This window comes from Carassius carassius, chromosome 20, assembly GCF_963082965.1.
Source record: "Carassius carassius chromosome 20, fCarCar2.1, whole genome shotgun sequence".
Taxonomy (NCBI): domain Eukaryota; kingdom Metazoa; phylum Chordata; class Actinopteri; order Cypriniformes; family Cyprinidae; genus Carassius; species Carassius carassius.
The window spans coordinates 19,058,824-19,068,335 of NC_081774.1; the positions used below are offsets into that span (position 1 = coordinate 19,058,824).

Here is a 9,512-nt window from a genome sequence, read left to right on the forward strand (position 1 = left end):
AAGGATATAGTTTTTAATTTACAAATTCAGGTCTTTTTCAGTGCTTCTGGCACACAATTATCAGCACTACAGTTATTGATATGATGAGGAAAACTCCTGTCTTGAACAGCATGTACCATATCAGCACTGGCTCCAAGATCCCTTACGGAGACGGAGAAGCACACACACACACATTCAGTTACATGAAATGCACTAGACTAAAGTTGTAGCTCTAAGATTCGTTCATTCACTAGCAAAATAATACAGTAGTTTTTTTATAAACTACATGAGATATGAAATTTAAATTATTAAATTGAAATAGATTGTAATTCACTTTGGGACCATATAAAAACTTTTAATATGCTGTAGTATAATTCACAATATTTTTCTGATGTTTGCCATAGGTCATTCTTAACAGGAAAATAGAAGAGTTAAATTATATTGCATTACACTTATAAACAAAAGTCATATTTTCCTCGTCCTGTCAGTTTTGTACCATTGCATTACTGGACGAAGCCAGTCAACCAACTTTAAAGGAATAGTTCACCCAAAAGGCAGAGGTGGGTAGTAACGAGTTACATTTACTTCGTTACATTTACTTGAGTAATTTTTTGGGGTAACGAATACTTTTTGGAGTACATTTAAAGATGGGTACTTTATACTCTTACTTGAGTAAATTTTGGGGGGAAAATCTGTACTTTTACTTCGTTACTGTGGGCGACGCTCCTCTCGTTACTTTATCTTAATGCTATAATGCTTCAGTTTATTCCAAACGCGCCGTCTACTTTTCTCTGGGCAATGAGCGATGCCCATTCGCGAATGATTCATTCTTTTGAGTCAATTCTGTTCAAAGGCTTGATCAAACCAATTGGCAAACGAGTGAATTGGTTCATGAATCAGTTTGAATGAGTCGTTTAGTTCCCTGCCGCACGCGCTGAGCGTCTGAAGTGGTTCACTCGGAGTTGTAACGTTTAAGAACAGAAAGAGCGTTGAAAACGTGGCTGGAACTGCACTGAATTGAAATCTGCAAAGGTTATTATTTGCTAGCGATGGAGATCCTTATTAGATGAACACCGCGTGTGCTGTCTACTGTTCAACAGGTAATAACTTGGGCTACATTCGATTACAGTACACGATACCACTGTGATATTAGTTTGTTGTACGTGTGTGGCTTATAACAGAGGGGAGTCAAGTTTAATGCAGCTTCCAAAAGACAAAAAATAGCCGATTAAGATTTTATTAATTTTAATACAATCACACTGGTGCAAGTACGTTCAGCGAGTCATATTATCAGCTGCTAAATTCAGATCTGTGATTGCTTGCTGGCGCTTAGCCAGAGATAGATGTGTTTATACAGCGCTGCGCATTATAACAAATCACACATGATTCTTTTGAGCTTATTAAAGCATTGGCCAATCAGAGGCGTTCAGATGAGTCATCGCTAAAATGCCGGTGCTTCCTTCACTCGCTCACTGACTGAATACCTCTTTCTGGCGAATTCTCTCGTCAGAAACAACAAAGTGCAGATGTGTGTACAAATCTTTAATTAAGATATTGATTTCACAGTGTTAACAGTTTCAGTGATTTTAATTGGAGTTTCTGAGAGTGATTGAAATCTAGACTGTCAGTGAAAATGATCTTTAATAATGTAAATGTTATTTGCTCTCTTTCTGAACAATGAAAGATTAGTAGCGATATTTATATCACATTAACTTTCAATGTTAAACTCACATTTAATATAAAGTCAGTCGTATTAAAAATATGTTATGGCATGACACCTATATCTGTTACTTAAGTAAACAGACAAGGTTTTATAATAAATTACATAAATTGGAGTAAAGGCTGATGAAATATATACATTTATACACGCACACATACATTACATACATTTTATCTATATATCTAAATAAAAATAGGCTCAGTATATATGACCCAAAGTAACTAGTAACTAACTACTTGAGTAGATTTTTTATCCGGTACTCTTTTACTCTTACTCAAGTAACTATTCAAGACTAGTACTTTTACTTTTACTTGAGTAAATATTTCTAGAAGTACTTTTACTTTTACTTGAGTACAGTTTTTGGGTACTCTACCCACCTCTGCCAAAAGGAAAATCTGTAGACTCAGGCCATCCAAGATGTAGATGAGTTTGTTTATTCCCTGGATCAGAATTGGAGAAATTTAGCATTACATCACTTGCGTACCAATGGATCACCTGCGGTGAATGGGTGCCGTCAGAATGAGAGTCCAAACAGATGATAAAAACATAAAAAAATCATAATAATCCACAAGTAATCAACACAACTCCACTTCAGCTAACTTTTTACGAAGTGAAAAGCTGTGTGTTTGTAAGACACAGATAGATCATTAAGACAAATGATCTATTCAAACAAGCTCTTTATTTATAATATTGTTTTTTTTTCAGTGAAAACTTAATTCCTTAACGATGGATTTGTTTCTCGCAAACACGTTTTTCATTGAAGTCATGTGGATTCCTTGTGGATTATTCTGATGTTTTTATCAGCTGTTTGGACTCTCATTCTGATGGCGCCCATTCACTGCAGAGGATCCACTGGTGAGCAAGTGATGTACTGCTAAATTTCTCCAAATCTCTGTTCTGATTAAGAAACAAACTCATCTACATTTTGGATGTTCTGAGGGTGAGTACATTTTCTGCAAATTTGAATTTTTGAATCTTTTCCTTTAACTTAAATGCTACTTTAATTATTTATTTCAGTAATCTAGATTCTGTATACGGATGGATTAAGTCTCAGAAATTAAGAAGTTAATGGAGAAACTTACTTGATGGTGTGTGGCCTTGGTATGTGATATTAGTCAGAGAGGATGAAGTTGTATTTACAGTGGGTAAATATTCTGGTATATAAGTTGAAGAAAAACTACAGTCTGAACCACACACACACACACACACACACACACACACACACACTTTCTTAATTTATGAAGTTTTCAAAATTGAATACTTTTAAAGAGCCAGGAGGATTTCCCACTTACCTCCCACTGCTACAGAAAGCCTGCTCGTTTGACCATTCCCTGCTTGGCAGCTATATATTCCTGAATGATTCGTATTTGCACTGTGAATGTGTAGTGAGACATTATGCCAAGACTCAAGACTATACTGAATTTGTCCTTCTTTCACCAGTTTTAAATGGATTATTTGACTATTACAATCCAGCCGACATGTGAGGTTAAAGTCCTGACCGGAGCAAACATTTCTTCCTCCTTTCACACTGAAATTGATCTGACAGTCACCTAAAAGAAATAATGATAGACATGTAGCTCTCCAAATATGTCTGAGTAAAAAAGTTACTACATACCTTTTTTGAAACTTACCACTTATATGTGATGAAATGAGCAGCAGCAAAATGAATTTCAGACAGCACATGTTTGCACTGAATTGTGACCAACCATTGAGGTTTGAGTAGGAATAGACTCTGCAGAGAGACAGAAACCCACAGATCATGAACAAATCACACAAGCTGTTGCTTTATCAGCAGATGAGCAATGAGATAGGCCAAGCAATAAAAATCCCTCAAGTCAAAAATACTTTGCAGGTTTTAACGAAAAGGTCAGCTATTTTACATGTCAAGCATCTTAATGATTTTTGCATAATTTGTGTTTTTAATGTATTATTAATTGTATTTATAGATTTTTTTTACATCAACTATGGTATACTTGGGAATTCAAACAGACTTCACAATTCACTCAAAACATCTGGTCACCTACCAGCTGCAATTACTAAATTTAGGCTAATTACAAATTTTTTGTTATGTAGACATACTATGTAAGCCAGGGCTTATATATATCTACACACTGCCATTCAAAGGTTTGGGATCAGTACAATTTGTAATGTTTTTGAAGAAGGTCTTATACTCATCAAGGCTGCAGTTATTTGATCCAAAATACAGAAAAAACAGTAATATTGCGAAATATTATTGCAATTCAAAATAATGTTTTTCTATTTTAATATACTTTAAAATTATATTTTCTTCTGTGATGCAAAGCTGAATTTTCATAACCCATTATGCAGTCTTCAGTGTCATATGACCCTTCAAAATCTTTCTAATAGCCTATGCTGATTTATTATCAATGTTGGTGAAGTGATGCAGCTTATGCTGCTATTTTTTTATAGATTTTTTTTGGCAACTGTAATACTTTTTCAGGATTATTGGATGAATAAAACATTGTAAAGAACAGCATTTGTTCAAAATAGAAATCTTGTGTAACAATATATGCTACCATTCAAAAGTTTGGGATCAGTATTCTTTCTTTATTTTTTGGAAAAAAAAATTAAATTTTGTGTTAAATTCATAGTAAAGACTATATTAGAAAATATTTCTACCTTTTAAAATGAATGTGATGTGTTGCCAGATTTTAAATATATATTGAACAAATTGGTTTAATGCTTTCATGTTTAAATAACAACAAAAAATATCAAAAATACACACCATTGTTTAATTAATGGCTTTACTGTCACTTTTGATCAATTTAATGCATTCTGGATAAAGGATAACTTTTGAACGTTAGTAAATTAACAAATAAATAATATTTAAACCCCCTTCAAACTAACACAGTTTAAGTGTGTTCATTATTTTATCCAAAATACCAAAGACGAAATGTTGGGAACGTATACATGTAATACATTGTCAGTTTTGTAAAAGCGATCGACACCAGTTTCTACGTCATCCGGTTCAGCTTCTCACGTAGTTTTACGTTGAATGAAACTGCGCATTATTTTTTAAGAGCGCGGAATTTTATGACCCGGTATTCTCCAAACAATTCTACGCAAGATTTTTAACTTAAGCACTGTAATGTGATCGACGACAGGGGACGAAACGCGCCAGCTGTACGGAGAGGCTTAAAGAGAAATCAGCGAAGAGGGAGAAAAAAAATGATAATGGCTTCAAGGAAGGGACATTAAAACCGACAAAATGGGAACTGTCATCGACTTATAATACAGAGATCTAGGTAAAAGTGTATAATCTGTTGATACGTCTTCCTCCTTGAACGATATACGGTATTTTCCGTCTGCGTAATTTAGACCAATTTCGACTGCTCTGGATTAAGGAGTTGCCCGGTTAATGGCTGGCAACAAAATCTGTGCTTGTCAACAGATATTGTTTTGACGTATGTATAGTGTGGTCGTACACAATAACAAATTGTCTTTGATTTCCAATAACCCGCTGATATAATGATTTAGTAACTCTGGTTGGCTCGCTGAAGCGCAGGCCACATATCGTTAGCTTGTTTGGGCTAGTTAGCGCGTTAGCCTGTGTTCACTCATTCCTGCTGCTTAGTTGGCAACTCAATGGCTAACTGACAATATTAGCTCTTAAGCACTCGAGAATTCACAAGAGCGTCACTTTTTTGCTGTCTTTATGTTCATATAATGTACTTTTACAAAGAGAATATGATGTACCAAAACATGTTCGGAGTTTATCTTAGTAACTCAAGTTTCTTTCTCATACTTTGGTAGCGCGCTGAATTAGGCTAGCAAACACATTCGTCTAGTTTATTTCTCGCAAGTTAGCCTTTTACTGTCTTTTCCAAAGAAATATTTGACAGTGTAATGCGTTTTCATTTCTAGAGCAATTTTTTCAGGCTTCTGGATCTAGAGAGAGGGCCAGTTTGCAGACCTGATATCACATGTGTTCAATGTAAAACAGTTTTGTTGTCGATGCATGTAGATCAGGCCTGATCCGACATGAGACGATGGATTATAGTCTTAGCTGGATGGTTAACTTTATAGATCTGATAGCATTTAATCGTAGTTTCAGATACTGATACCTGTGATTGAAAGTGGAATGAATGCTTCAAACACATTGGCAGAAATGAAAGACATTGTTTTTTTTAGACTGATATCAAATTTTGTGCATCATAACAAAATGGCTTGATGTAAAGACACCAGTTTTCTTTTCTGTCATGAGATCTATCTATCTATCTATCTATCTATCTATCTATCTATCTATCTATCTATCTATCTATCTATATATGTCGTTCTATCATGCTATTTTAATATTAAGAATAAGATTACTGGGACATTCTCTGTTGTTAAAAATTTATTTCAAATTTTTTTGTATAGCGAATTTCACAATGCACATTCTTTCAAAGCAGCATTGCTGAAAGTGTACTAAAGGGTTAGTTCGCCCAATTTGCAAAATTATGTCATTAATAACTTACCCTCATGTTGTTCCAAACCCGTAAGACCTCCGTTTATTTTTGGAACACAGTTTAAGATATTTTAGAGAGTATTTCCGATGCTTCAAAAAATTCTAACTGACCCTCTGATGTCACATGGACTACTTTGATGATGTTTTTCTTACCTTTCTGGACATGGACAGTATACCGTACACACAGCTTCAATGGAGGGACTGAGAGCTCTCGGACTAAATCTAAAATATCTTAAACTGTGTTCCGAAGATAAATGGAGGTCTTACTGGTTTGAAATGACATGAGGGTGAGTTATTAATGACATAATTTTCATTTTTGGGTGAACTATCCCTTTGATTGTATCCCCCCAGTGGTACAATCAAGACACAGTCTGTTATTGGTCAGAGATGAGTGTGTAAGAGTAATATCCATATGACAGTAGAATATGGTAATAAGGTAACACTAGGAAAAATAAAACCATGATCGGCATCATCTGCAACGTCTGCCGAGGTGCCTCTCTCTGCTAATAACATAAATGAGACACTCGGTCCAAGATGACTCCTGCTCATCTTCACACGACCTCAGGCCTCATCTCAAGCTCCTGAGGGATGTATTTTTAGAGCTGGAAGTCAGAAACACTAGATAACATTTCCTGTAGGGAGATGGTCTCTTGTTTCGTGTCCCTCAAACATTCAGACTCTAAATTGTGTTTCATAGAGACTCTGATGGTGCAGTGCTGATGTTTTCTTTCTAAACTTTTTATTGTAGGAGTTCTGTTTTATTTTAGGTCTTACAAGAGATTGAGGCTTTAAATTAAAGCAATTTGTTTAAGTAGGACCTTTATGTATTAAATATTGTAATCCATTGTCTTACCACAAAGTGTTAAAAGTGGCTGTGGTAGTAACTGTAATAGATTCATAAAGTTGTAATTTGTAACACAAGAAAGGTTTCTTCTTTAGCCCTGAGAAACGATCATTTTAGGTTATTTTGGGGGTTTCTTTCTATAGATTTCTGTTTAAGAATTTTTAAATAGTCTAAATAAATCATTATTGTTAAATCATTCATATATTCATGGGGTGGTTCACCTGGGAATTATATTTGTTTACAAACATGTATGTAGGGTTGCAAAAAGGCAAAACATTTCTGAAACTTTCTGGGATTTTTTGGAATATTTCAGAAACGTTAGGAAATTTGCCATCCCTTTGCCACCCTACATGTAGGACTAACCTTTTTCTGCACAACATAAAATAAGATATTTTGTGAAATTTCTGATTTTTCTTGTCCATAAAATGGAAGTCAATGCTTACCAGCAAAATAATTCTTCTGAAAATATTTATTTGTGTTCTGCCGAAGAACTAAGGTCATACAGGGTTTGAACAACATGAGGGTGACTAAATGATGAGAGAATTTTTATTTTTGACTAAACTGTCTCTTTAAATGAATAGTGAAATATAGTTCTGTGACGGTTGCCGTGACAATCGTGTCCTGCATTGTCTGTTGCCACCTGCGGTCGTGCACATGACATCACACATTCCATAACAAGCATAATAGAAGTTTTGTTTACAAGTGTAATAACAGTATAATAGTTGCAAATTGCTTAATTTAGACTATAAATCTATGGTTATTCACAAATTACATCAAACACCATATACAACATTTCCTTTAGATTGGCAGGTTTGATCCCCGTAAAATAGTTTATTCTGCATTCAGCAAATTAAATTTGTGTTGGCGATGCACCTTGTTGGAAAAACCAAATACTACATCACCAATCTGAAGCTCTGAAATCTGCATTCATGTCACCCATCCACGTTTGTACAAGTGTTTTCAAGTTCCCATGATCGCAAACACCTGGCTGCTCAGGTTTGGTGAGGCTTTCGCCAAACTGGCCAAAAACATATGAGACATTAATAAATGGTAAATGTTAACAAGAAATGTGGGAATGATTCCTTTTTCAAAGACAAGGAGTTAATGCGCCCGCTTGATTGGCGACAGAACAGAACAGAGAAGCGTGTCTACACTGTACACGACACCGCTTTGCAACAGGTTGAGTCTGTCTACACCGGACATTTGAACTCCGTGTCAGTACCTCATAAATAGCACGAGGCAGTTTACTGCCGGGGATTAGTCATGACTTCATGCCACATCCAGTGTAGCATCACTGGTTATAATGGGTAGTATAGCCTAGTATTTTGTCATGTTGTGTTGCGCCGCGCCGCTTGTGTCCTGTAGACAGGGTGAATTTAACTTTCTTATTTAGTCTACTTTCTTGTTTAACTGTATTATTTCTTTGATATTTATTTTAGTGTTTTGCAGGCTCCATATTCTCTGACGGAAGTGCAGAGGTGTGAAAAGTACTCAAAAATTTTACTCAAGTGAAAGTAAAGATACTTAGCGAACTCTCACTCAGATAAAAGTACAAGTATCTGGCCAAAAACATACTTGAGTAAAAGTAAAAAAGTACAACTTTAAATTGTACTGAAGTATTAAAAAAGTAGAGGTACTTTTTTTTCTAACAGATATACAGAAGTTTTATTAAAGGGTAAAAAAATTAAACAAAATGCACAGGTCAAACATACACAAACTAGTGCAACAGCATTTAAAATGCAGCAAAGTGAATCACAGACAAATACAGGGAAAGGGATTAAAAGGAAATTCTATCCATTCCATCATGCCATCCAATAAATATATTTATTTTCCAGTGTTATTCTCAACTTGGATTTTCAACTTAAATCTATATCTTAAATCTGAACCATGAAAAAGTTGAACTGTTCCACCACAATATAATATATATATATATATATATATACTGTCCCACAGGCGCGAGTTGATCTATTACCACCGCGGTGGTAAAAATCTGCCACCGTCACAGCCCTAGTGCAATGTGTATTCCTCACCAGCATAGTGGAACATATGCCAGGTTCATTGTTCTTTTAAGCAGTCTATTTAGTGCTAATTGTGCCTTTTCTTTGCCCCAGATATTCTAAAGTATTAAGCTGCTGATGTGCCACCAGTACTCTCTCGACACAACTTTGATATGCTCTGCCTTCATACTTCGACTCAAGGAATGCCTTACACATCTCTGCAAAAACACCTGGAGGGGACGCAAAGGATGGAAACCAGTGCCAGACACCTCTTCACTTTTACCAGCTAAGGATGTGTGCATCTGTCCTTCTTCCAAGGAATGTGCTTCTCTATGGTTGGATTTAAGGAATATTCCTTATGATGTCTTTGTGCTGAATCGTATCGCCCTTGATTGTCTGCTGTACCTTCCCCATCTATAAAAGCAGTTAATTTCTAGTTTAAACCACATGTGTAGAGCTGTATTTTGGATAAACCATTCCCTCCACTCTCTTTCTCTCTAAATT

At 35.4% G+C, this 9,512-nt stretch overlaps 1 long non-coding RNA gene across 1 annotated transcript; it reads right to left on the bottom strand.

Annotated features, from left to right (window-relative positions):
- Positions 1 to 2: 2 nt before the first annotated feature.
- On the bottom strand, positions 3 to 3,431 carry LOC132095827 (uncharacterized). Its single transcript, XR_009422514.1, has 4 exons — positions 3,331 to 3,431; positions 2,992 to 3,249; positions 2,782 to 2,883; positions 3 to 141 (listed from the first exon to the last, which is right to left on the bottom strand). It is a non-coding gene; the product is annotated as an uncharacterized LOC132095827 (long non-coding RNA).
- Positions 3,432 to 9,512: the final 6,081 nt, after the last annotated feature.